This window comes from Coregonus clupeaformis, chromosome 25 (assembly GCF_020615455.1).
Source record: "Coregonus clupeaformis isolate EN_2021a chromosome 25, ASM2061545v1, whole genome shotgun sequence".
Taxonomy (NCBI): Eukaryota; Metazoa; Chordata; class Actinopteri; order Salmoniformes; family Salmonidae; genus Coregonus; species Coregonus clupeaformis.
Genome location: NC_059216.1, coordinates 28,652,786 through 28,679,886, shown reverse-complemented (window position 1 = coordinate 28,679,886; position 27,101 = coordinate 28,652,786).

Genomic DNA, 27,101 nt, shown 5'->3' with positions numbered 1-27,101 from the left:
AATGACTAAGTGGTAAAAGGCAAATAATAGAACAGCTAGAACAGTCTGGTAAGTTCAGAAAATGACATCACTTTACTGTAATGCAGCCTTTGAAACCAGGAAAAGACTAAACTTACCATGTAACGATATTACACTTCTTCAAAATCTAATGGTGCTTTTCCATTACATGGTACCTACTCGCCTCGCCTCGCCTTTTTGGTTTTCCATTACGAAAAAAAGTACCTGGTACCTGCTAACATATACTTTTTTAGCACCTGCTCAGTCGAGGTTCCAAGCGAGCTGAGGCGAGCCGAGAAGGTAACTTTTAGACATTTTGTCCTGCACCTCACACAGCGTCTCAACATTGGGGCTAGCAGGACCGAGTCTTCTCTTGATTTTTAGCCGTTGCAATGAAAGTTCTGTTTACCGTGTAACTAAACCAACGTAGAGGTGAATAGCGCCACCCAGTGTATTGGAATGTGTTCAGTAGCTCTGCATCAATCCATTATCCGGAATTGATTTGTCTTGGCTTGATGCAGAGGGTAACCAATCAGGCGTTAGGTTCCGCCTACCAACTTTTGATGGGTCAGTTTGACAGTTTTAAGTAATTCAGGAAGCACTCCAACGCAGGACCATGAAATGTAAATGTAAATAGTGAAATTATTATATATGTATTTTACATAAAATGAATCGGTATTTGAATTAATTAATGACACATTTAATAACACATTTATGTATTTAATTCTAATTTTAATTAATTAATGACACATTTAAGTAATTATTTAATGGTGTATTTATTTATTTAATTGTGGCACTTTTAGTCCTCCATAATAGAGGGGCGTACTTGTAATTATTCTTTCCTATGCTCAGGCTTGACATGCAGTCTCTGTGTTGTGTATATTCTGATATATACTGAACAAAAATATAAACGCAGCATGTAACGTGTTGGTTCCATGTGTCATGAGCTGAAATAAAAGATCCCAAATATGTCCCATGTGCAAAAAAAGCTTATTTTTCTCAAATGTTGCGCACAAATTTGTTTACATCCCTGTTAGTGAGCATTTCTCATTTGCCAAGATAATCCATCCACCTGACAGGTATGGTATATCAAGAAGCTGATTAAACAGCATGATCATTACACAGGTGCACCTTGTGCTGGGGACAATAAAAGGCCACTCTAAAATGTGCCGTTTTGTCACACAACACAATGCCACTGATGTCTCAAGTTTTGAGAGAGCGTGCAATTGGCATGCTGACTGCAGGAATGTCCACCAGAGTTGTTGCCAGATAATTGAATGATAATTTCTCTGCCATAAGCCGCCTCCATTGTCGTTTTAGAGAATTTGGCAGTACGTCCAACTGGACTAAATACCGCAGACCACATGTAACCACACCAGCACAGGACCTCCACATCTGGCTTCTTTACCTCTGGGATCGTCTGAGACCAGCCACCCGGACAGCTGATGAAACTGAGGAGTATTTCTGTCTGTAATAATCCCTCTGCTGATCTCTTGATTGGGCCAATACTGACTGTGAATGTATCATTATGTGTGGTATTGTTGTTGTGACATTGATTGCCATTGCCTAGCACACTGAAGAAGGGCTCATACCCGAAACGTTTGTGCGGCAATAAAAATATGTCCGTTTAAGTTTATTTACTGGAGTGCTGTCCTATTTCTGTTCTTTTGATTATATATGAGGATCCAGCACCCAATTTGAGTTTATATAAGCTGGAGTCGAGCACGTTGTTTATCTTTTCATTTTCATTTACACCCCCACTTCTCTATCCCATCTCTCAACTGCATCTGCATGAAATTAATTGCTTTATGATGAACTGTGGTATGTTTCACTTTCACAAAGTGAAAGTCTGCATAAAAGAGTTCTACTGGATCAATCCTACATAGTGAAAGCCATGTAAGTGGCCAGTGAAAGGATACTGGCGGTAGGCTAAACAACTCTGATGACACAAATTGTTTGCCCCTGGCCCCAACACAAATACATTATTAAATAGGGAGTGGCTCCTAATCCATGACCAGATCTTTTATTTCTGAGGCTCTGTATCCATGAGTGCGCAAATTCTCGGCAGTATCTCGCAGGAATTTGGGACTTCATGGTGAAACTGGATTAGATACATTCCGGTAGTTAAATCAGAGTTAAATGCCAAAAAGATGACATTCACAATGTCACTAAGCAAAAAACAAACAAACAAAACATCATTAGGCAATGTCGAAACATTACTTTGTCATGAGTTCTGTAACATTTGCTTGATTTTGTGGACCCACCACTATGGTGTATCAACATTAGGTAGCTAGCTAGCTAACATTAGCATGCTAGCGACCTTAGTCAGCATAGACTTCTGAATGATAATCAGCTCACGCTAGGTAGCTAGGATTAGCTACCTAGCTAGCCAGACTAGCTAGTTCTAGTCCAATGGAAACCGATGCTGGCTATGTGGATAGCTAGATGACCAGTGGTGACAGTGAGGTCTCTATGAGAGTCAAGTCTTTAATAAGTGCCATCGTGCAGAAATAGCAAAGAAAATACTGGTTGATGAGCTAGCTAAGTTAGCTAGATAGATATCTAGGACAGTTACCAGTGTGCATGCACAAATGCATGACAACACATTGTATCGAAGTCAAGAAGGCATGCAGAATGGGCTGCCTCTCTGGGATTGGACTGCCTCATCTTGCGAGCTAGAAGAGGGGTAAGATGCATAGCTCATACAATTATATTTTGTTCTAGTCAATGACAATACATGTTGCAAAGTAAATACCTACGCCAAATATATCTCTTTGCATCACATTATAGTGCTTAGCATCTCTAGTTGTATTTTTTTGCATAGGAAAGTACTCACCCAACATCAAGCTTGTGAAGGGGGGATACACATTTATGATAGCTAGTGACTGAGGATGAAAAACCCGGTGACCACTAGATATCCTAGTATACCCATATTTAGATCAAACGCACTTGATTTTTCATCAGTACTGTGTGAACGACAAGCCCATTCAATCTCTTTTGGGGTATCTATAATAATCCTAATTTTTTATACTTAGCAGGTAGGGGCCTACGTACTTCAGATCATTTGTCTTCATGAAAGGTTACATGTGAGCTTGGTTGCATCCCCCATCTGAGACTGTAAGAAGCAGGGATTGGAACCAGTTCAGGGAACAGAACAGAAAACCGAAAACTTTGGGAAAAGAATTAGAAACGGCAACGAAACTGATCTATACTGTTCCGGAACAGAACCGTTATTTTAAAAGCATGGGAACAGGTTAATAACGTTATTTTACATTCCGGGCATTTTTTTCAGTCCTACCGAAGGTACCTATGCCAAAGGCTCACTCAGTCACGTATAAACTTATTCCAGTGTCTGCCTCACTGAAGTATAATAAGCACGGTCTGCCTGCCAGCTGAAAATCTTTGCCAGGGTGTGTGTGTAGGCAATGTGCCCCTCCCCCTCCGAATCTTAGGTTACTGTAGCCTACTGATTTTTATTTCTTTATTTCTTTAACCTTTATTTAACCAGGTAAACCAATTGAGAAGAAGTTCTCATTTACAACTGCGACCTGGCCAAGATAAAGCAAAGCAGTGCGAATAAAAACAACAACACAGAGTTACATATGGGGTAAACAAAACATAAAGTCAAAAATACAACAGAAAATATATATACAGTGTGTGCGAATGTAGTAAGTTATGGAGGTAAGGCAATAAATAGGCCATAGTGCAAAATAGTTACAATTTCGTATTAACACTGGAATTATAGATGTGCAAGAGATGATGTGCAAATAGAGATACTGGGGTGAAAATTTGCAAAATAAATAACAATATGGGAATGTGGTAGTTGGGTGGGCTAATTTCAGAATGGCTGTGTACAGGTGCAGTGACCGGTAAGCTGCTCTGACAACTGACGCTTAAGGTTAGTGAGGGAGATAAGAGTCTCCAGCTTCAGAGATTTTTGCAGTTCGTTCCAGTCATTGGCAGCAGAGAACTGGAAGGAATGGCAGCCAAAGGAGGTGTTGGCTTTGGGGATGACCAGTGAGATATACCTGCTGGAGCGCATACTACGGGTGGGTGTTGCTATGGTGACCAGTGAGCTAAGATAAGGCGGGGATTTGCCTAGCAGTGATTTATAGATGACCTGGAGCCAGTGGGTTTGGCAACGAATATGTAGTGAGGGCCAGCCAACAAGAGCGTACAGGTCACAATGGTGGGTAGTATATGGGGCTTTGGTGACAAAACGGATGGCACTGTGATAGACTACATCCAATTTGCTGAGTTGAGTGTTGGAGGCTTTTTTGTAAATGACATCGCCGAAGTCAAGGATCGGTAGGATAGTCAGTTTTACGAGGGCATGTTTGGCAGCATGAGTGAAGGAGGCGTTGTTGCGAAATAGGAAGCTGATTCTAGATCTAACTTTTGATTGGAGATGCTTAATGTGAGTCTGGAAGGAGAGTTTACAGTCCAACCAGAAACCTAGGCACCCATAGTTGTCCACACACTCTAGGTCAGACCCGCCGAGAGTAGTGATTCTAGTCGGGTGGGCAGGTGCAAGCAGCGTTCAGTTTAAGAGCATGCATTTAGTTGTACTAGTGTTTAAGAGCAGTTGGAGGCTACGGAAGGAGTGTTGTATGGCGTTGAAGCTCGGTTGGAGGTTTGTTAACAGTGTCCAATGAAGGGCCAGATGTATACAAAATGGTGTCGTCCGCATAGAGGTGGATCCGAGCGTCACCAGCAGCAAGAGCGACATCATTGATATACACAGAGAATAGAGTCGACCCGAGAATTGAACCCTGTGGCACCCCTATAGAGACTGCCAGAGGTCCAGACAACAGGCCCTCCGATTTGACACATTGAACTCTATCTGAGAAGTAGTTGGTGAACCAGGCGAGGCAGTCATTTGAGAAACCAAGGCTATTTAGTCTGCCAATAAGAATGCGGTGGTTGACAGAGTCGAAAGCCTTGGCCAGGTCGATGAAGATGGCTGCGCAGTACTGTTTTTTATCGATCGCGGTTATAATATCGTTTAGGACCTTGAGCGTGGCTGCGGTGCACCCATGACCAGCTCGGAAACCGGATTGCATAGCGGAGAAGATACGGTGATCTGTTTGTTAACTTGGCTTTCAAATACTTTTGAAAGGCAGGGCAGGATGGATATAGGTCTGTAACAGTTTGGATCTAGATTGTCACCCCCTTTGAAGACGGGGATGACCGCGGCAGCTTTCCAATCTCTGGGGATCTCAGACGTTACGAAGAGAGGTTGAACAGGCTAGTAATAGGGGTTGCAACAATTTCGGCGGCTAATTTTAGAAAGAAAGATCCAGATTGTCTAGCCCAGCTGATTTGTAGGGGTCCAGAATTTTCAGCTCTTTCAGAACATCAGCTGTCTGAATTTGTGTGAAGTAGAAGCGGGGAGGGCATGGGCAAGATGCAGCGGCAGGTGCAGAGCTGGTGGCCGGGGTAGTGGTAGCCAGGTGGAAAGCATGGCCAGCCATAGCAAAATGCTTATTGAAATTCTTGATTATTGTAGACAGTGGTGGTGACAGTGTTTCCTAGCCTCAGTGCAGTGCGCAGTTGGGAGGAGGTGCTCTTATTCTCCATGGACTTTATAGTGTCCCAAAACCTTTTGGAGTAAGTGCTACAGGATGCACATTTCTGTTTGAAAAATCTAGCCTTTGCTTTCCTAACTGATTGTGTATATTGGTTCCTGACTTCCCTGAAAAGTTGCATATCGTGGGGGCTGTTCGATGCAAATACAGTACGCCACAGGATGTTTTTGTGCTGGTCAAGGGCAGTCAAGTCTGAGGAGAACCAGGGGCTATATCTGTTCTTAGTTCTGAATTTTTTGAATGGAGCATGTTTATTTAAGATTGAGAGGAAAGCACTTTTAAAGAACAACAGGCATCCTCTACTGATGGAATGAGGTCAATATCCATCCAGGATACCCGGGCCAAGTTAATTAGAAAGGCCTGCTCGCTAAAGTGTTTTAGGGAGTGTTTGACAGTGATGAGGGGTGGTCGTTTGACCGCGGACCCATTACGGACGCAGGCAATAAGGCAGTGATCGCTGAGATCCTGGTTGAAGACAGCGGAGGTGTATTTAGAGGGTAATTTTGTCAGGATGATATCTATGAGGGTGCCCATGTTTACAGATTTAGGGTTGTACCTGGTAGGTTCGTTTATCATTTGTGTGAGATTGAGGGTATCTAGTTTAGATTGTAGGTTGGCCGGGGTGTGAAGCATATCCCAGTTTAGGTCACCAAGCAGTACAAACTCTGAGGATAGATGGGGGGCAATCAGTTCACATATGGTGTCCAGGGCACAGCTCGGGGCTGAGAGGGGTCTGTAGCAAGCGGCAACAGTGAGAGACTTATTTCTGGAAAGGTGGATTTTTAGAAGTAGAAGCTCAAACTGTTTGGGCACAGACCTAGATAGTATGATAGAGCTCTGCAGGCTATCTCTACAGTAGATTGCAACCCCACCCCCTTTGGCAGTTCTATCGAGACGGAGAATGTTGTAGTTGGGGATGGAAATGTCCGAATTTTTGGTGGCCTTCCTAATCCAGGATTCAGACACTGCTAGAACATCAGGGTTGGCGGAGTGTGCTAACGCAGTGAATAACTCAAACTTAGGGAGGACGCTTTGGATGTTAACGTGCAAGAAACCAAGGCTTTTACAGTTACAGAAGTCAACAAATGATAATGCCTGGGGAGTAGGAGTGATACTGGGGGCTACAGGGCCTGGGTTAACCTCTACATCACCAGAGGAACAGAGGAGTAGTAGAATAAGGATACGGCTAAAGGCTTTAAGAACTGGTCTTCTAGTGTGTTGGGTACAGAGAAGAAAAGGGTCAGTTTTCCGGGCATTGTAGAATAGATTTAGGGCATTAGGTACAGACAATGATTTGGAAGGATATGAGTACAGTGGAGTTAAACCTAAGCATTGGGTAACGATGAAAGAGATAGCATCACTGGAGGCATCGATTGAGTCGGTCTCTGCGTGTATGGGGGGTGGGACAAAGGAGCTATCTAAGGCAGGTATAGCTGGGCTGGGGGGATCTACAGTGAAATAGTACAATAAGAAATAACCGAAACAGCAATAAGCAAGGCATATTGACATGGGAGAGAGGCATAAAGCAATCACAGGTGTTATTCGAGAGAGCTAAGACAACAGCTGGTAATGGCGACTAAGTTTGGGCTGAGGCTAAACATAAACAGGATGGGGTACCGTATAAAGGAACAGTCCAGCAGGCATCAGCTGTATAGCTGAGTTATCATAAGGTCCGGTGAACAACAATAGGAGAGTTCGGAGGTAGTTCGGTGGCTGCTACAGCACTGGCGAGCAAGAGGCCACGGCTTGCGTGTGCTAGCGGGCTGGGGCTAGCAGATGGATCTTCGTGGTCGACATCGTAACGGGAAGCCTGTTGAAACCACATCAGACGATTTCGTCGGCAGACCAGTCGTGTTGGATCGGCAGGGCTCCGTGTCAACACTAGGAGGTCCCGTCCGGTTGACAGAGAGGTAGATAGCTGGGAGATGGGCCTGGCTCGAGGGTAGCTCAAGGCTAACTGGTGCTTGCTAAGGGGCAATGGTAATTTGCCAACGACAACAACCATTCGGTTGCAGCTAGCTAGTTGCAATGATCTGGTGCTAGGGTCTAGTGATTCCGGCAGAAAATCCGATATGCTCTGGGTCGATATCACGCTGTGCAGACTGGCCGACAAATTGTCCAGGCTAGAGCTAGAGCTGGCTGGTGGGTAGTGCAGGCCACAGACAATGGTTTAGACCGCTAACGGTGGCTAATAGCAAGTAGCTAGCTAGCTGGCTACAACAGCCATTCGGTTGCAGCTAGCTAGTTGCGATGATCCGGCGCTAGGGTCCATTGATTCCTGCAGAAAATCCGATATGCTCTGGGTCGATAGCACGCTGTGCAGACTGGCCGACAAATTGTCCAGGCTAGAGCTAGTGCTGGCTGATGGGTAGTGCAGGCCACAGACAATGGTGAAGACGCTAACGGTGGCTAATAGCAAGTAGTTAGCTAGCTGGCTACCACAGCCATTCAGTTGCAGCTAGACTAGTTTCAGCTTAACGTTCTTGATAAAAGTTAGAAAGAAATAATAGAATCCTTTCCACGTTGGGTGAGGCGGGTTGCAGGAAAGTATATTTAGTTAAAGAATGAAAGGTAAAATTGAGAAATATATACAAAATTGCCAAAAAACCAAAAAACTGGACTCTACAGAAAACACGACCGCACTGCTACGCCATCTTGGATTCAGATACTGATGCTACAATCGTGACTCAGAAATAAGGGAGATATTTAGTTATTTTAATTAGAGAAGAATGGATTCACTTTTTCAATGCTAGATGCGGATACTATAGTTATCACATTTCACATTGGATTTCTTAACTACAAAAAGGTAAGACGTGTTTTTAATTTTGGTGCCGCTCTGCACACACAAGCTTGTTAGATTGCTAGCTAGCTAGCTCTGGTCCAACTCTCGGAAGTTCAAAGACATTCAAAGTTCCTCCATAGAAGCTTCTCCTCCATATGTATAATCCTGTGGGCCTAATTCAGATAATGCATGTCATAACAAGATGCCCATCGCTTCAAGCCAAGCTTCCTCCTCCACCCTCTCTCTCGCTTTCCCCACCCGCAAAATGTAAGTTGCATCCTGCGCTCTACACTTGGTTGTCCATCGCGCATGTAAACAACTATATTCTAGGGAACCGATAGCGCCCATGCACTATCGGCTGCCTAGGCTAAAACAACTATAGCTTGCCCGCTCCATAGCAAGCTGCTCTATCTGCACTGATATAAATAATTTAATGTCGAGCTCATGTAAAGAAAAAAATAGGTTTAAAAAGGAACAGAAAGGAATGATATGAACTGGTACTTTATTTTTATTTTAACTGGTTCAGGACTTTATTTTGCAGGTTGGAACAGTGGAACGGAACGAAAAAAAATATTGGTTCTGTTCAGAACGAAACGATTGGAAAGAAGACATTTGATATAAATGGTGTATTGCCATTTCTCATTTAGTTAATCCCACCTCACCTGAATAATGTAAATCAGTTGTCAATGCAAATCAGTTGTTTACAGAGAAAAACATAGATGTATGTACGATGTGGACAAAACATTAGGAACACCTGCTCTTTCCATGACATAGACTGACCAGGTGAAGCTATTATCCCTTATTGATGTCACTTGTTAAATCCACTTCAATCAGTGTAGATGAAGGGGAGGAGACAGGCTAAATAATCATTTTTAAGCCTTGAGACAATTGTGACATGGATTGTGTTATGTGTGCCATTCAGAGTGCTTTTGAATGGGGTATGGTAGTAGGTGCCAGGCGCACCGGTTTGAGTGTGTCAAGAACTGCAACGCTGCTGGGTTTATTACGCTCAACAGTTTCCCATTTGTATCAAGAATGGTCCACCACCCAAAGGACATCCAGCCAACTTGACACAACTGTGGGAAGCATTGGAATCAATATGGGCCATGCCACAACGAATTGAGGCTGTTCTGAGGGCAAATGGGGGTGCAACTCAATATTAGGAAGGTGTTCCTAATGTTTTTTACACTCTGTGAATGTGTCTAACAGATCCATAAGTGTTCTCCAAAATGTCCCAGATACATTAATATACAAATCATATGTAATAGTGACATTTTACACCAGTGCAGCAAGCTAGTGAACTCTATCAAGTACTGTTGGAATCAATTTAATCTGTGGGTATACGATTACACCTAGTGGTCGTATGGTTGATTTCTCGATAACCATAATTTTTATCTCTGCTGTTCATTGTTTGTTGGAATCTGGTAGGTTCCTGAAAACTGTCTCCGCTTCTTTCCTGTGCAAGAACTATGAGCCAAATGTCAGAGAAATTGTGGACTAATATGCAATGTATTGAGAGACATTTTGTATTATGCATTTTTTATACAAGAGCAAGAATCCTATAGGATTCTCGCAATCCTATAGGATTTTGTATCGCCTCTATCAGAATCCTATTAGACTACTTTTTTTCCTATCGGAAATCATAAGTCATCCGATTGGATGTTGTAGGATTTTGTCACCCAATCAAAACCCTAGTTTCTTAATTGAACCCATAAAATTATAGTCTGTTGTCACTAACTCATGACAACAAACTATAATACAACAACATTAATTACAACATTTTTGTTGATCGGAAACAACAGTTCTTTATTAATTTCTGTTTTATTCATCTGTATGAAAACCTGTCCCTTTAAGAGTGACTGGTGATGTCACACTTAGCACAAGCTCGCAGTGTTAATTAGCCTAACTCCCAAATTCAGCTTGACACCTCTCCAGTTTTCTAACATTATTATTCAAACTGTTTTATCCTAAACAATCTCCATATTGTTTCCTGATGAAGATGTAAATGTTTTAGTCATATTTTCGCCTTTGTACAGCATTTCATGCACTCGTTTTTATGCTAGCTAAGAACTACAGTTAGACACATTTTGCCTGTCAGCTGACAAGCTAGCTAGCTAAGTTGTAGCCATTTGTATGTCTTTTTTGAGTCACTGTATTGTTATAGCAGATGATAATTGTTGTTTCTTGTTTGTTATTGCTAAATACGTCAACCCCATTTTCCTGATTTCTGGTAGATCATCAAAATAAATATACCACAACACGTTTTTGGACTCATTCAGCAGTTTTTACCTAATACTATTTGAAAGTTCTATTTATATTCCTAAGACATACTGTAAATTGAAAAAGATGCTGTTGATGCTTCCTGTTGACAATAACGTTTGATAATGTCAAAACACTGTTTTTAAGTGTCGAAATCAATAATCAATAAACAGTTTGTGATATATTGAAACCCTAAACATAAAATGTACTACCTACACATACAGTATGAACTGTAACTCAGTCAAATCTTTGAAATTGTTGCATGTTGCGTTTATATTTTTGACCACTCCCTAGTGGCGCAGTGGTCTAAAGGCACTGCATCGCAGTGCTAGCTGTGCCACTAGAGATCCTGGTTTGAGTCCAGGCTCTGTCGCAGCTGGCCGCAACCGGGAGACCCATGGGCAGCGCACAATTGGTCCAGCGTCGTCCAAGGTAGGGGAGGGTTTGGCCGGCAGGTATGTGGGTTCGTTTCCCACGGGGCTCCAGTATAAAAATAAAATAAAAAATAAAAACATGTATGCATTCACTAACTGTAAGTCGCTCTGGATAAGAGTGTCTGCTAAATTACTAAAATGTAAAAAAAAAAAAAAAAAATGTTCAGTGTATGTTAAATAAAGACCACCAGTAAACTAACAAACATCCTCTCTCCCGTGTCTCCAGAGCACAATCTCCATATCTTTACCTACTCACACCAGTGATAATTCCCTGAGGTTCTCAACCTCTTCAACACACCACCATAGTATGGGAGTGACTTAATCCTATCAGATTTTGGAACCAGTCCTATAGGATAGGTTCCAAAATCGGATTGGATTCTGTATTGGATTCTAATAGGATTTTTTAAAAAGCATTCTGATGAGTCCAAATGTGAGATTTTTGGTTCCAACCGCCCCTGTCTTGTGAGACGCAGAGTAGGTGAATGGCTGAGCTCTGCATGTGTGGCTCCCACCGTGAAGCATGGAGGAGGAGGTGTGATGGTGTGGGGGTGCTTTGCTGGTGACACTGTCTGTGATTTATTTAGAATTCAAGGCACACTTAACCAGCATGACTACCACAGCATTCTGAAGCGATATGCCATCCCATCTGGTTTGCGCTTAGTGGGACTATAATTTGTTTTTCAACAGCACAATGACCCAAAACACACCTCCAGGCTGTGTAAGGGCTATTTGACCAAGGAGAGTGATGGAGTGCTGCATCAGATGACCTGGCCTCCACAATCACCCGACCTCAACCAAATTGAGATGGTTTGGGATGAGTCGGACCGAAGAGTGAAGAAAAAGCAGCCAACAAGTGCTCAGCATATGTGACCGACCGCCTTGATTTGGTCTTTTGTAGCAAAATTTGAAATTGTGTTTATTCATTTTTTATTGGATAAAAGAAGAGACACAGAGCTACAAAATGATATATCATACACTGCATTTGAGGAACAATTGGAAAGTAATTCTGCTTTGAAAGTTGATAAACTTGTGAGAAAATGGCCTTTGAATGTTTTGGTACCTACTGGAGAGCTCTTCTTTGTCTATACCCATTTAGCATCGTTCACACCCTCTTAAGCTTTAGCCCCACCCATCTCGTTTCACTCTCGGAGCGTTCAGAGCGCACATTGGACGCTCTGGCCGATGAGTAGGGTTGATCCGATCATTCTGACTTCACAATGGCAGTCAAGCACCCAAGCTAACTGGCTAACATTGGCTAGCTTGCTAGCTACTTCCACATGCAAATGAGAGAACACCCCACTGACCATTTTACTCGCCCTAGCAATGCTGGTTAGGCTGTTTTCATGTTATCCAGAGTGTTGGTGACTGATACTGTGCTGCTGGCAACAATTTAATTACATTTTTTTGCCTACGTTTACTGACACCAGCCATATTCAACGGGCGTTCAGCATTCGTAAATTCATCAGTTATTCTGCTCTCTGGCATACTCAGACTGAATTTACGAACGCACCCAAAGTGGTTACTTGCATAGTGGAGTCTTTTGTTAAGACATGTAGCTAGCTAGCTAGCTAGGTAAACAATGAACCATAATCCCAACTCATGACGTTACTACCCTGCATTAATCTGCAGGTAGCTAACCAACCAGGTTCAATGTTAGCTAGCTAACATTAGGCTATAACTAGCAAAGCAAATGGCTCTGAGATATGAATAATAAGATCATACACGTAACGTTAGCTAGCGAGCCAGCCAGCTAACGTTAGCTAGCTAGCTAACAGTACACTTTAACTTGAAATGAAACCACTTTCTGTCAAAATTAATATCTGAAAATGTAGCTAGCTAGACCATCTTACCCGTATACATCATGGATGAACACGTCTCCCTCACGGATGCCATGGTTGTCCTTAGTTTGAATATGTAATCCGGAGACAGGTGTTTTCTCCATCTCCTTAGCTATCATATTCTAATTCCACTGATTTCAAAACTTGGTCCTCCAGAAAGTGGAGAGCAACACTTATGCAGTTTAACTACGCAATAAAACAAAATAAAATCCGTGTTAGACAGGATTACATACACATAATGACTAGCTCAAATTGACAGAAGCATGCTATATGGCAGACCAATCCAAACTCATCTCTCGGAATGTCCAGCCCACTCATTATCTCAGCCAATCATGGCTAGCGGGAAGGTTGCTGTCTTTCTTTTGGCTAAACCAACTAGTTTTGTAATTTAACAATTTTATTCGTATTTAGAGATGGCATACAAGTTTGTTATTAAGGCACATGAAAGTTCACATGTTCCAGAAGGTATTTTTGCCAAAAAATACATTTTGATTTATAAAGAAAGTTTACGTTCAATTGGTACTCCTGTGAAGTAGTGACCCGCGACATACGCGTAGTTTCCTGAAACGAGTCACATATGTAGGAACTCCTTCAAGACTGTTGGAAAAGCATTCATCATGAAGCTGGTTGAGAGAATGCCAAGAGTGTGCAAAGCTGTCATCAAGGCAAAGGGTGGCTACTTTGAAGAATCTAAAATCTAAAATAAATGTTGATTTGTTTAACACTTTTTTGGTTACTACATGATTCCATATGTGTTGTTTCATAGTTTTGATGTCTTCACTATTATTCTACAATGTAGAAAATTTTAAAAAATAAAGAAAAGCCCTTGAATGAGTAGGTGTGTCCAAACTTTTGACTGGTACTGTTTATCTTCGCACTTACATGAATGTGACATTAAAGCATAAGAAATAGATGGGAAAGTGTTGTTGCTCTCAGAGAAAAGGGGAACTTTATTAGCCAAGTACAGCAAAGCAATAAATGTCAAGATAACATACAGTACATAGCATACTGTGTATTTCTGCTTATGGTTCTCCCACTTCTTTTTCACCAATGCAGGTGACAGCTGCCCCTCCAGCTCACACTCCTTCATGTAGATCCTGAAAAGATTAAGTATAACATTAAGGGGGAAAAAGTAAGGAACTTGCCTGTCGGCCCTGCATCAAAGACCAAAATTGGTTAAAGAAAATTGTGATAAATAAACAAGTATACAAGTTTTAGTTAAGGACCAAACAATTGACAGCTGTGCCATATAGATTGCAAAATAGTTGGGATGAGATTTTCGAGTACCAATTCCATGGCACATGGTGTGTGAACTGATACGCAAAACGATGCCGGATTCAAAATATAATTTTTTTCCATTTAAATTATTATACAAAATTCTTGCAATCAATAGAATATTTTATATACTGTATCTGCAGTATTAAAGCGGATCTACCCCCCCAAAAAAAAATAATATATAAATATATATATATATATATATAATTGTAATTATAACATCACCCAACTCTACTTTGCTCATGTTTTGGTTAAACTTTCTGTAGATAGCTAAACTGCCACATACTTTATCAAATTGGAGTGCCAAAGTGAAACAGTAACGAGTGCAGCTTACCATTACTTTCACCATAACAGGTTATGTGCGATGAAACTAGCAAGACCCATTCAGGCTGTAACCTTTCAGGTAGAAACTAATATTGCATAGCATGAACATTACAATCAGCTCAACACGGCTATACCGATGTTACAAATCAGGAGAACTAGAAGAAAAGAGAAGTGTTGGGACCAGCACCATTGTGGAAAATAGGAATGTAGGCTACCTCATTACTAACATTAGCTATAGCTAGTAGCAGTGCATTGTGCACTGATAGCTAACTACTTACTCAAAACCTTTTTTAGCTGCATCTCTCCTGCCGTGTTCGCCACTGAATTAAATGCCTGGTATTGTCATCAGACCCTGCAACAGTTTGAACACAAGCCCTGGTATTTACAACAAGTAGCTATCTAGCTTGCTAACTAGGCTAATGTTAAGTATGAAGTTGTCGCTCAACAGCAAGCAAGTAACCCTGTAGCTAATGTTACTGTTGGAACAGTTATAACTTCTAGTCCTACTAAAGCATGTAGCTAGCTAAAGGAATGGCAGGCAGTAAGCTGCAGATCTGTTTTCAAAAATGTAACGTTACAATGAAATATTTTAATGAGAACAAAAATGACTTACATTTGAATGCCACCGCAGAAGCTTCGCTATTCGCCATCTTCAGAGTTGTTTTGTTGTTTATTTGAAGAGATCTAGCTATCAAAGCTCACAGCCTTCCTCTTCGAATGCAATGTGGCTGTGAAATTCCTGAAAAGTGTGCTGCGAATTCTACTAGATGAAAGGCCGAACTGAGTATAACATGCTGGCATTTAAAGTATCCTCGATTTTCGAATATTCACTACTATAAAACCAATGACAGTACAGTATGAAGATAGGCAGAAATTGCTTCTCCAATAGAAATCCCAGATCACACTTGCAGGTGATTTCATGGCGATGTTGGCTAGCTAAGCTCATGGTTAGAAACACGTAATCAGGTCTAACGATCATCTCACGCTAAACTGCACATTTGTCTTTCTACAAATAATGCGGCCAATGTGAGACATTGGGATCAACATTTCAAAATGGTTTAAAAAATATTTTACAATGTGTACTTAGAGGAAAAGTACTCATCCCCCTTGGCATTTTTCCTATTTTGTTGCATTACAACCTGTAATTTAAATTGATTTTTATTTGGATTTCATGTAATGGACATACACAAAATAGTCCAAATTGGTGAAGTGAAATGAAAAAACAACAACTTGTTTCAAAAAATTCTAAAAAATAAATAACGGAAAAGTGGTGCATGCATATGTATTCACCCCCTTTGCTATGAAGCCCCTAAATAAGATCTGGTGCAACCAATTACCTTCAGAAGTCACATAATTAGTTAAATAAAGTCCACCTGTGTGCAATCTAAGTGTCACCAGATCTGTCACATGATCTCAGTATATATACACCTGTTCTGATAGGCCCCAGAGTCTGCAACATCGCTAAGCAAGGGGCACCACCAAGCAAGCAACACAATGAAGACCAAGGAGCTCTCCAAACAGGTCAGGGACAAAGTTGTGGAGAAGTACAGATCAGATCAGGGTTGGGTTATAAAAAAATATCAGAAACTTTGAACATCCCACGGAGCACCATTAAATCCATTATAAAAAAATTGAAAGAATATGGCACCACAACAAACCTGCCCAGAGAGGGCCGCCCACCAAAACTCATGGACCAGGCAAAGAGGGCTTTAATCAGAGAGGCAAGAAAGAGACCAAAGCAGGAGCAGCAAAGCTCCACAGTGGAGATTGGAGTATCTGTCCATAGGACCACTTTAAGCCATACACTCCACAGAGCTGGGCTTTACGGAAGAGTGGCCAGAAAAAATTAATTGCTTAAAGAAAAGAAATAAGCGAACACGTTTGGTGTTCGCCAAAAGGCATGTGGGAGACTCCCCAAACATATGGAAGAAGGTACTCTGGTCAGATGAGACTAAAATTGAGCTTTTTGGCCATCAAGGAAAACGCTATGTCTGGTGCAAACCCAACACCTCTCATCACCCCGAGAACATCATCCCCACAGTGACGCATTGTGGTGGCAGCATTATGCTGTGGGGATGTTTTTCATCGGCAGGGACTGGGAAACTGGTCAGAATTAAAGGAATGATGGATGGCGCTAAATACAGGGAAATTCTTGAGGAAACCTGTTTCAGTCTTCCAGAGATTTGAGACTGGGACGGAGGTTCACCTTCCAGCAGGACAATGACCCTAAGCATACTGCTAAAGCAACACTCAAGTGGTTTAAGGGGAAACATTTAAATGTCTTGGAATGGCCTAGTTAAAGCCCAGACCTCAATCCAATTGAGAATCTGTGGTATGACTTAAAGAATGCTGTACACCAGCGGAACCCATCCAACTTGAAGGAGCTGGAGCAGTTTTGCCTTGAAGAATGGGCAAAAATCCCAGTCGCTAGATGTGCCAAACTTATAGAGACATACCCCAAGAGACTTGCAGCTGTAATTGCTGCAAAAGGTGGCTCTACAAAGTATTGACTTTGGGGGGGAGGTGAATAGTTATGGACGCTCAAGTTTTATATCTAGTTTGTTTCACCCCAAAAAATATTTTGCAACTTCAAAGTGGTAGGCATGTTGTGTAAATCAAATGATACAACCCCACCCCCCAAAAATCTAATTTAATTCCAGGTCGTAAGGCAACTGTCACGCCCTGATCGAGAGAACTCTTGTTGGTTGGGTCAGGGTGTGAGTTTCTGTTGAGATCTATGTTATTGTATTTCTAGGTTGTAGATGTAGTTTGAGATTTCTGTGTTTGGCCGGGTGTGATGCATTGCGGGAGGATTGCCTATCCAGGCCCAGACGTCAGCCCCTCTCCAGGTTTGGGGCCTCCCACACCAGGGTCCAGACAGGGCTTGGTGCATCGCGGGAGGATTGCCGATCCAGGCCCAGACGTCAGCCCCTCTCCAGGTTCGGAGCCTCCCACACCAGGGTCCAGACAGGGCTTGGTGCATCGTGGGAGGAAGGAGAGGGGAAGCATCGCGCCGAGGTCCAGAACAGACCAGGGGTGCAACGGCGAGGCAGAAAAGGAGAGGTCGTCACGCCCGGAGCCGGAGCCGCCTCCGAGGCTGAATGCCCACCCGGACCCTCCCCTAATGAGTCAGGTTGGTGCGGCCGGAGTACGCACCTTGGGGGGGGTACTGTCACGCCCTGATCGAGAGAACTGTTGTTGGTTGGGTCAGGGTGTGAGTTTCTGTTGAGATCTATGTTATTGTATTTCTAGGTTGTAGATCTAGATTGAGATTTCTATGTTTGGCCGGGTGTGATTCCCAATCAGAGGCAGCTGTCGCTCGTTGCTGATTGGGGATCATACTTTAGTAGCCTGGTTGCCTACCTTAGTTGTGGGATCTTGTTTGTGTTACTGTTTGGCTTGTTGTGTGTATAGCCCATAGGACTTCACGTTTTCGTTGTTTTTTGTTATTTTGTCAAGTGTTTATTCTTATTAATAAACATGTACGCATACCACGCTGCACCTTGGTCTGACCCATCTCTCAACGATCGTGACAGCAACAAAATAGGAAAAATGCCAAGGGGGTGTATACTTTCACAAGCCACTGTAATTGTATGTGTGGGGTACAGAGATGAGATTGCCATTAAAAATCAATCATGTTAAACTCTATTATTGCACACAGAGTGACTTGTTAAGCAAAGTTTTACCCCTGAACTTATTTAATCTTGCCATAACAAAGGGGTTGAATATTTACTGACTCAAGGCTTTTCATTTTTAATGATCATGTAAAACTTTTTAAAAACATAAATCATCTTTGACATTATGGGGTAGATCCACTTCCTTCTGAATATTGTAAATACTACCACCGTAACTGTTAATGTACCAGCATTTACACCCGGTGCACATGACCAGTAATAAAGACTGAGTAAAGGGCCCCAATTGGCCTCTTTAGTGTCACCATGTAAGTCTGAGTGAGTGTGCCTAAATATACAATTGTGTGTTGTCTTTGTGACCAGTATAGGTCAGCCACGCTCAAGGTCCTAAACGATATTATAACCGCGATCGATAATAGACAGTACTGTGCAGCCGTTTTCATTGACCTGGCCAAGGCTTTCGACTCTGTCAACCACCGCATTCTTATTGGCAGACTAAATAGCCTTGGTTTCTCAAATGACTGGCTCGCCTGGTTCACCAACTACTTCTCAGATAGAGTTCAATGTGTCAAATCGGAGGGCCTGTTGTCTGGACCTATGGCAGTCTCTATGGGGGTGCCACAGGGTTCAATTCTTGGGCCGACTCTTTTCTCTGTGTATATCAATGACGTCGCTCTTGCTGCTGGTGACTCTCAGAACCACCTCTACGCAGACGACACCATTTTGTATACATCTGGCCCTTCATTGGACACTGTGTTAACAAACCTCCAAACGAGCTTCAATTCCATACAACACTCCTTCAGTAGCCTCCAACTGCTCTTAAACACTAGTAAAACTAAATGCATGATCTTCAACCGAACGCTGTTTACACCCGCCCACCCGACTAGAATCACTACTCTCGACGGGTCTGACCTAGAGTATGTGGACAACTACAAATATCTAGGTGTCTGGTTAGACTGTAAACTCTCCTTCCAGACTCACATTAAGAATCTCCAATCCAAAGTTAAATCTAGAATCGGTTTCCTATTTCGCAACAAAGCCTCCTTCACTCATGCTGCCAAACATGCCCTCGTAAAACTGACTATCCTACCGATCCTTGACTTCGGCGATGTCATTTACAAAATAGCCTCCAACACTCTACTCAGCAAATTGGATGTAGTCTATCACAGTGCCATCCGTTTTGTCTCCAAAACCCCATATAATACCCACCACTGTGACCTGTACGCTCTTGTTGGCTGGTCCTCACTACATATTCGTTGCCAAACCCACTGGCTCCAGGCCATCTATAAATCACTGCTAGGCAAATCCCCGCCTTATCTTAGCTCATTGGTCACCATAGCAACACCCACCCGTAGTCTGCGCTCCAGCGGGTATATCTCACTGGTCATCCCCAAAGCCAACACCTCCTTTGGCCGCAATTCCTTCCAGTTCTCTGCTGCCAATGACTGGAACAAATTGCAAAAATCTCTGAAGCTGGAGACACTTATCTCCCTCACTAACTTTAAGCATCAGTTGTCAGAGCACCTTACCGATCACTGCACCTGTACACAGCCCATCTGAAATTAGCCCGCCCAACTACCTCATCCCTATATTGTTATTTATTTTGCTCATTTGTACCCCAGTATCTCTATTTGCACATCATCTCTTGCACATCTATCATTCCAGTGTTAATACTAATTGTAATTATTTTGCACTATAGCCTATTTTATTGCCTTACCTCCATAACTTGCTAAATTTGCACACTGTATATTATATGTATTTCTGTTGTATTTTTGACTTTGTTTTGTTTTACCCCATATGTAACTCTGTGTTGTTGTTTTTTATCGCACTGCTTTGCTTTATCTTGGCCAGGTCGCAGTTGTAAATGAGAAATTGTTCTCAACTGGTTTACCTGGTTAAATAAAGGTGAAATAAAAAAATAAATTAAAAAAAAATAGGCCAGTGACAAAAAAATTGAATTTTAGGAATTTTAAATTCAGGCTGTAACACAACAAAATGTTGAAAACGTTAAGTGGTGTGAACACTTTCTGAAGGCACTGTAGCGATGTTTCCCTTATATCTTAATGTAATTACATGAAACAAATTGGCAGATTATTATCAATGACTTATCAACAGCTGTAACAATTAGTCCAGGGTAGGAAGTCCTCACTGGTACCCTGGTTTATAGAAAGACCCATGTTCATGCCATCAAATCAAAGGCACTCCTTTAATATAACGTTTTTTGAATGAAATGAAAACGTGTCAGTTTGCCACTTTCTCAAGGTTGGAGTAATAACATGTTCAAGTACTTAAGACTTTGGCTCCAATCTAGGTTGTGCTTTTACATTTTTTTGAGAAAACTTACCACTAAGGAATAATTCTTGACTTCTCAAACCCCAAACCCCGGCCTGGTCTGCTTGGTCTGTTTTGCAAGCATTCCCGGAAGTCTTGGAATGTTGCGGCTCTGAGTTTAGAAACTCTGTAATAAAATGTAATTTTTTCGCATACTGACAATGCGTAAAGCGCGATTGTGTTGTTTCCCGCTATCCGTTGTTTTTCGGTAGCGCATCCCCATATCTAATTGATCAGCTGTTGTCAAAGCCGAAATTAGTATGACGTCTGGGCATTTAAAATATACTCTGTTTTCGAAATAATATTCTACAGTATACTATGTGTGGTCCTCTGTAGCTCAGCTGGTAGAGCACGGAGCTTGTAACGCCAAGGTAGTGGGTTCGATCCCCGGGACCACCCATACACAAAAAAATGTATGCACGCATGACTGTAAGTCACTTTGGATAAAAGCGTCTGCTAAATGGCATATTATTATTATTACTACAGTTTATATAGTAAGTACTGTATTATTCTATAGTAAACTGTAGTATTGCCCCGACGAATTGAGACTGTTCTAAGGTGTCCTTAATGTTTTGTACACTCAGTGTATGTATTCGTTTACATTGTGCAGATAAAATAGTGTGTCAGAATGACAAATTAAAATTGATTATTTGATAACACATATGGAACTTCATAAACAGATGAAGCGTGTCTCTCTCTCAGAGAGAGGAGGTTATTCATTGTGATGCAGATGAACTGGAACCCCAGGTCTACACTACAGTAATTACCCCAGCTCAGTGACTAATCTGCTGTGCTGCTATCTCCTCCCCTGAACAACCAAGCAGGACTCAAGTCACTCCATCATGTCATCTGAACACACACACACACACACAAACACACGAGGGGTGAAAAGTGGACTAAATTGAGCCTAACGTAGCTACAGTGGGGGAAAAATGATTTAGTCAGCCACCAATTGTGCAAGTTCTCCCACCTAAAAAGATGAGAGAGGCCTGTAATCCTCATCATAGGTACATGTGAACTATGACAGACAAATTGAGAAAAAAAGATCCAGAAAATCACATTGTAGGATTTTTTATGAATTTATTTGCAAATTATGGTGGAAAATAAGTATTTGGTCACCTACAAACAAGCAAGATTTCTGGCTCTCACAGACCTGTAACTTCTTCTTTAAGAGGCTCCTCTGTCCTCCACTCGTTACCTGTATTAATAGCACCTGTTTGAACTTGTTATCAGTATAAAAGACACCTGTCCACAACCTCAAACAGTCACACTCCAAACTCCACTATGGCCAAGACCAAAGAGCTGTCAAAGGACACCAGAAACAAAATTGTAGACCTGCACCAGGCTAGGAAGACTGAATCTGCGATCGGTAAGCAGCTTGGTTTGAAGAAATCAACTGTGGGAGCAATTATTAGGAAATGGAAGACATACAAGACCACTGATAATCTCCCTCGATCTGGGGCTCCACGCAAGATCTCACCCCGTGGGGTCAAAATGATCACAAGAACGGTGAGCAAAAATCCCAGAACCACATGGGGGGACCTAGTGAATGACCTGCAGAGAGCTGGGACCAAATTAACAAAGCCTACCATCAGTAACACACTACGCCGCCAGGGACTCAAATCCTGCAGTGCCAGACGTGTCCCCCTGCTTAAGCCAGTACATGTCCAGGCCCGTCTGAAGTTTGCTAGAGTGCATTTGGATGATCCAGAAGAGGATTGGGACATTGTCATATGGTCAGATGAAACCAAAATATAACTTTTTGGTAAAAACTCAACTCGTCGTGTTTGGAGGACAAAGAATGCTGAGTTGCATCCAAAGAACACCATACCTACTGTGAAGCATGGGGGTGGAAACATCATGCTTTGGGGCTGTTTTTCTGCAAAGGGACCAGGACGACTGATCCGTGTAAAGGAAAGAATGAATGGGGTCATGTATCGTGAGATTTTGAGTGAAAACCTCCTTCCATCAGCAAGGGCATTGAAGATGAAACGTGGCTGGGTCTTTCAGCATGACAATGATTTACATTTACATTACATTTAAGTCATTTAGCAGACGCTCTTATCCAGAGCGACTTACAAATTGGTGCATTCACCCTATAGCCAGTGGGTTAACCACTTTACAATAAAAAAAAAAATATATATATTTTTTTTTTTGGGGGGCGGGGGGGTAGAAGGATTACTTCATCCTATCCCAGGTATTCCTTAAAGAGGTGGGGTTTCAAATGTATCCGGAAGGTGGTGAGTGACTCCGCTGTCCTGGCGTCGTGAGGGAGCTTGTTCCACCATTGGGGTGCCAGAGCAGCGAACAGTTTTGACTGGGCTGAGCGGGAACTATGCTTCCGCAGAGGAAGGGGAGCCAGCAGGCCAGAGGTGGATGAACGCAATGCCCTCGTTTGGGTGTAGGGACTGATCAGAGCCTGATCGCAAACACACCGCCCGGGCAACGAAGGAGTGGCTTCGTAAGAAGCATTTCAAGGTCCTGGAGTGGCCTAGTCAGTCTCCAGATCTCAACCCCATAGAAAATCTTTGGAGGGAGTTGAAAGTCCGTATTGCCCAACGACAGCCCCGAAACCTGAAGGATCTGGAGAAGGTCTGTATGGAGGAGTGGGCCAAAATCCCTGCTGCAGTGTGTGCAAACCTGGTCAAGACCTACAGGAAACGTATGATCTCTGTAATTGCAAACAAAGGTTTCTGTACCAAATATTAAGTTCTGCTTTTCTGATGTATCAAATACTTATGTCATGCAATAAAATGCAAATTAATTACTTAAAAATCATACAATGTGATTTTCTGGATTTTTGTTTTAGATTCTGTCTCTCACAGTTGAAGTGTACCTATGATAAAAATGACAGACCTCTACATGCTTTGTAAGTAGGAAAACCTGCAAAATCGGCAGTGTATCAAATACTTGTTCTCCCCACTGTATATATAGATCTAGGCATTCAAATAAAGGCATTCAAACCTGTTTTCGTTAGAGTCCGAGTTAATTTCACACCGCTCTACAAAGGCAAAAACATCATATTTTTTGATAATGAAAGCACATATTCTTATAGGTTTGCTGCATGCAAAGACCAATTTAACCTTTAATTTTTATTTAACTAGGTTAACTCTTTTTATTTAACCAGGTATTTCAACTTTATTCAACCAGATCGGTCTAATTGAGATGGAAAATGAATTATAATGTATTCAATAGATTTATCTCATTAAAACAGACTTGTAGCAACCTATAGCCTACAGATGTGAACAACAAGGGTGATTATTGCTGATTTAGCCACCCTTTGCCTTGATGACAGCTTTGCACACTCTTAGCATTCGCTCAACCAGCTTCACCTAGAATGCTTTTCCAACAGTCTTGAAGGAGTTTCCACATATGCTGAGCACTTGTTGGCTGCTTTTCCTTCACTCTGCAATCCAACTCATCGCAAACCATCTCAATTGGGTTGAGGTCGGGTGATTGTGGAGGCCAGGTCATCTGATTCAGCACTCCATCACTCTCCTTTTTGGTCAAATAGCCCTTACACAGCCTGGAGGTGTGTTGGATCATTGTACTGTTGAAAACAAATGATAGTCCCATTAAGCGCAAACCAGATGGGATGGAAATCACTGCAGAATGCTGTGGTAGCCATGCTGGTTAAGTGTGCCTTGAATTCTAAATAAATCACTGACATTGTCACCAGCAAAGCACCCCACACCATCACACCTCCTCCTCCATGCTTCACGGTGGGAGCCACACATGCAGAGATCATCTGTTCACCTACTCTGCGTCTCACAAAGACACAGTGGTTGGAACCAAATTTGGACTCATCAGACCAAAGGACAGATTTCCACCGGTCTAATGTCCATTCCTCGTGTTTCTTGGCCCAAGCAAGTCTCTTCTTCTTATTGGTGTCCTTTAGTAGTGGTTTCTTTGCAGCAATTCGAACATGAAGGCCTAATTCACACAGTCTCCTCTGAACAGTTGATGTTGAGATGTGTCTGTTTCTTGAAATCTGTGAAGCATTTATTTGGGCTGCAATTTCTGAGGCTGGTAAGTCTAATGAACTTATCCTCTGCAGCAGAGGTAACTCTGTGTCTTCCTTTCCTCTGGCGGTGCTTGTGAGAGCCAGTTTCATCATAGCGCTGACCTTCATGTCTTAAAGTAATGATGTCCTGTCGTTTCTCTTTGCTTATTTGAGCTGTTCTTGCCATAATATGGACTTGGTCTTTTACCAAATAGGGCTATCCTCTGTATACTACCCCTACCTTGTCACAACACAACTGATGGTCTCAAATGCATTAAAAAGGAAAGAAATTCCACAAATTAACTTTTAACAAGGCACACCTGTTAATTGAAATGCATTCCAGGGACTACCTCATGAAGCTGGTTGAGAGAATGCCAAGAGTGTGCAAAGCTGTCATCAAGGCAAAGGGTGGCTACTTTGAAGAATCTCAAATATAATATATATTTTGATTTGTTTAACACTTTTTTTAGTTTACTACATGATTCCATATGTGTTATTTCATAGTTTTGATGTCTTCACTATTATTCTACAATGTAGAAAATAGTAAAAATAAAGGAAAAACCCTGGAATGAGTAGGTGTATCCAAACTTTTGACTGGTACTGTATGTACATATAGGTAGCGATAAAGTGACTAGGCAACAGGATATATAATAAACAGTAGCAGCAGCGTATGTGATGAGTCAAAAGAGTTAGTGCAAAATGGGTAAATGCAGATAGTTAAATAGTTAACCAATAGCTACCCAGACTAACTAGTTAGAAGTCTTATGGCTTGGGGGTAGAAGTTGTTCAGGGTCCTGTTGGTTCCAGACTTGGTGCATTGGTGCAGCTTGCCGTGTGGTAGCAGCGAGAACAGTCTATGACTTGGGTGGCTGGAGTCTTTGACAATTTTTAGGGCCTTGCTCTGCCTGGTATAGAGGTCCTGGATAACAGGGAGCTCAGCCCCAGTGATGTACAGTACGGGGCCGTACTCACTACCCTCTGTATTGCCTTGCGGTTGGATGCCAAGCAGTTGCCATACCAAGTGATGGTGCAGCCAGTCAAAATGCTCTCAATGGGGCAGCTGTATAACTTTTTGAGGATCTCCTGAGGTGGAAGTTGCATTGTCTTGCCTTCTTCATGACTGTGTTGGTGTGTGTGGACCATGATAATTCCTTAGTGATGTGGACACCGAGGAACATGAAGCTCTCAACCCGCTCCACTAAAGCCCCGTCGATGTGGATGGGGGTGTGCTCGGCCCTCCGTTTCCTGTAGTCTTTTACCAGCTCCTTTGTCTTGCTGACGTTGAGGGAGAGGTTGTTGTCCTATGTCCTGGCACCACACTGCCAGGTCACTGACCTCCCTATAGTCTGTCTCATCATCATCGGTGATCAGGCCAACCACTGTTGTGTCGTTAGCAAACTGCCCACGCAGTCTTGGCTGAACAGGGAGTACAGGAGAGGGGACTAAGCACGCACCTCTGAGGGGTCTCTGTGTTGAGGGTCAGCGTGGCGGATGTGTTATTGCCTACCATCACTAACTGGGGGCAGCCATCAGGATGTCAAGGATCCAATTGCAGAGGGAGGTGTTTTGTCCCAGGGTCCTCTGCTTAGTGATGAGCTTGGAGGGCACTATGGTGTTGAACTCTGAGCAGCATTCTCACATACAGTAGGTGTTCCTATTGACCAGGTGGGAGAGGGCAGTGTGGACTGCAATAGAGATTGAGTCATCTGTGGATCAACTGGAGTGGGTCCAGGGTGTCTGGGATGATGGTGTTGATTTGAGCCATGACCAGCCTTTCAAAGCATTTCATGGCTACAGATGTGAGTGCTACAGGGCGATAGACATTTAGACAGGTACCTTGGCATTCTTGTGCACAGGGACTGTGGTGGTCTGCTTGAAACATGTAGTATTCATCAAATCAAATTGTAATGGTCGCATACACATGTTTAGCAGATGTTATTGCGGGTTTATTGTGGGGTATTGCGGGTTTAGCGAAATGCCTGTGTTCCTAGCACCAACAGCTCCAACAGTGCAGTAATATCTAACAATACACAACAATACACACACATCTATTACAGACTGGGTCAGGGAGAGGTTGAAAATATCAGTGAAGACACTTGCCAGCTGGTCAGCATATGCTCTGGTATGCATCCTGATAATCCGGGCCTGGGCCTTGAGAGCGGACCCTGAGCCATAAGTCCCCCCACTGATGAAGAGCCAGGACCTTCACAGCCAAAGAGACAAACAGTCACACACCGTGAGTTCTCCGACTGGGAGGATGGAGCAGATATCATTATGCCCGAGTCTAGGCTACTGGAAAACAAAATAAAATACTTTTTGGCAGTTAATTTCGATCCCAGTCTAACAAGCAGAACCGGCGCTGTTCTGCTTTGGTGGCAGACACAAAGATTTCAATTCCCTGCGATCAGTAACTTTGCCCGCAACGTCCTCAGCATTCCTGCTTCCAGTGCCCCCTCGGATCGGACCTTCAGTGTGTGTCTGTGTGTGGCCGAATTTTGGAGGAAAGACGCTCCATACTCAAGCCCTCCTCTGTGAGCGACATCCTCTTTCTCCACAGGCATTTAAAGTAACGGCCTACAACCTATGCACTGTTCCTGTCATTAAAAAGTGCCTTTGTGTTGTAGCTCTGTTAGGCTAT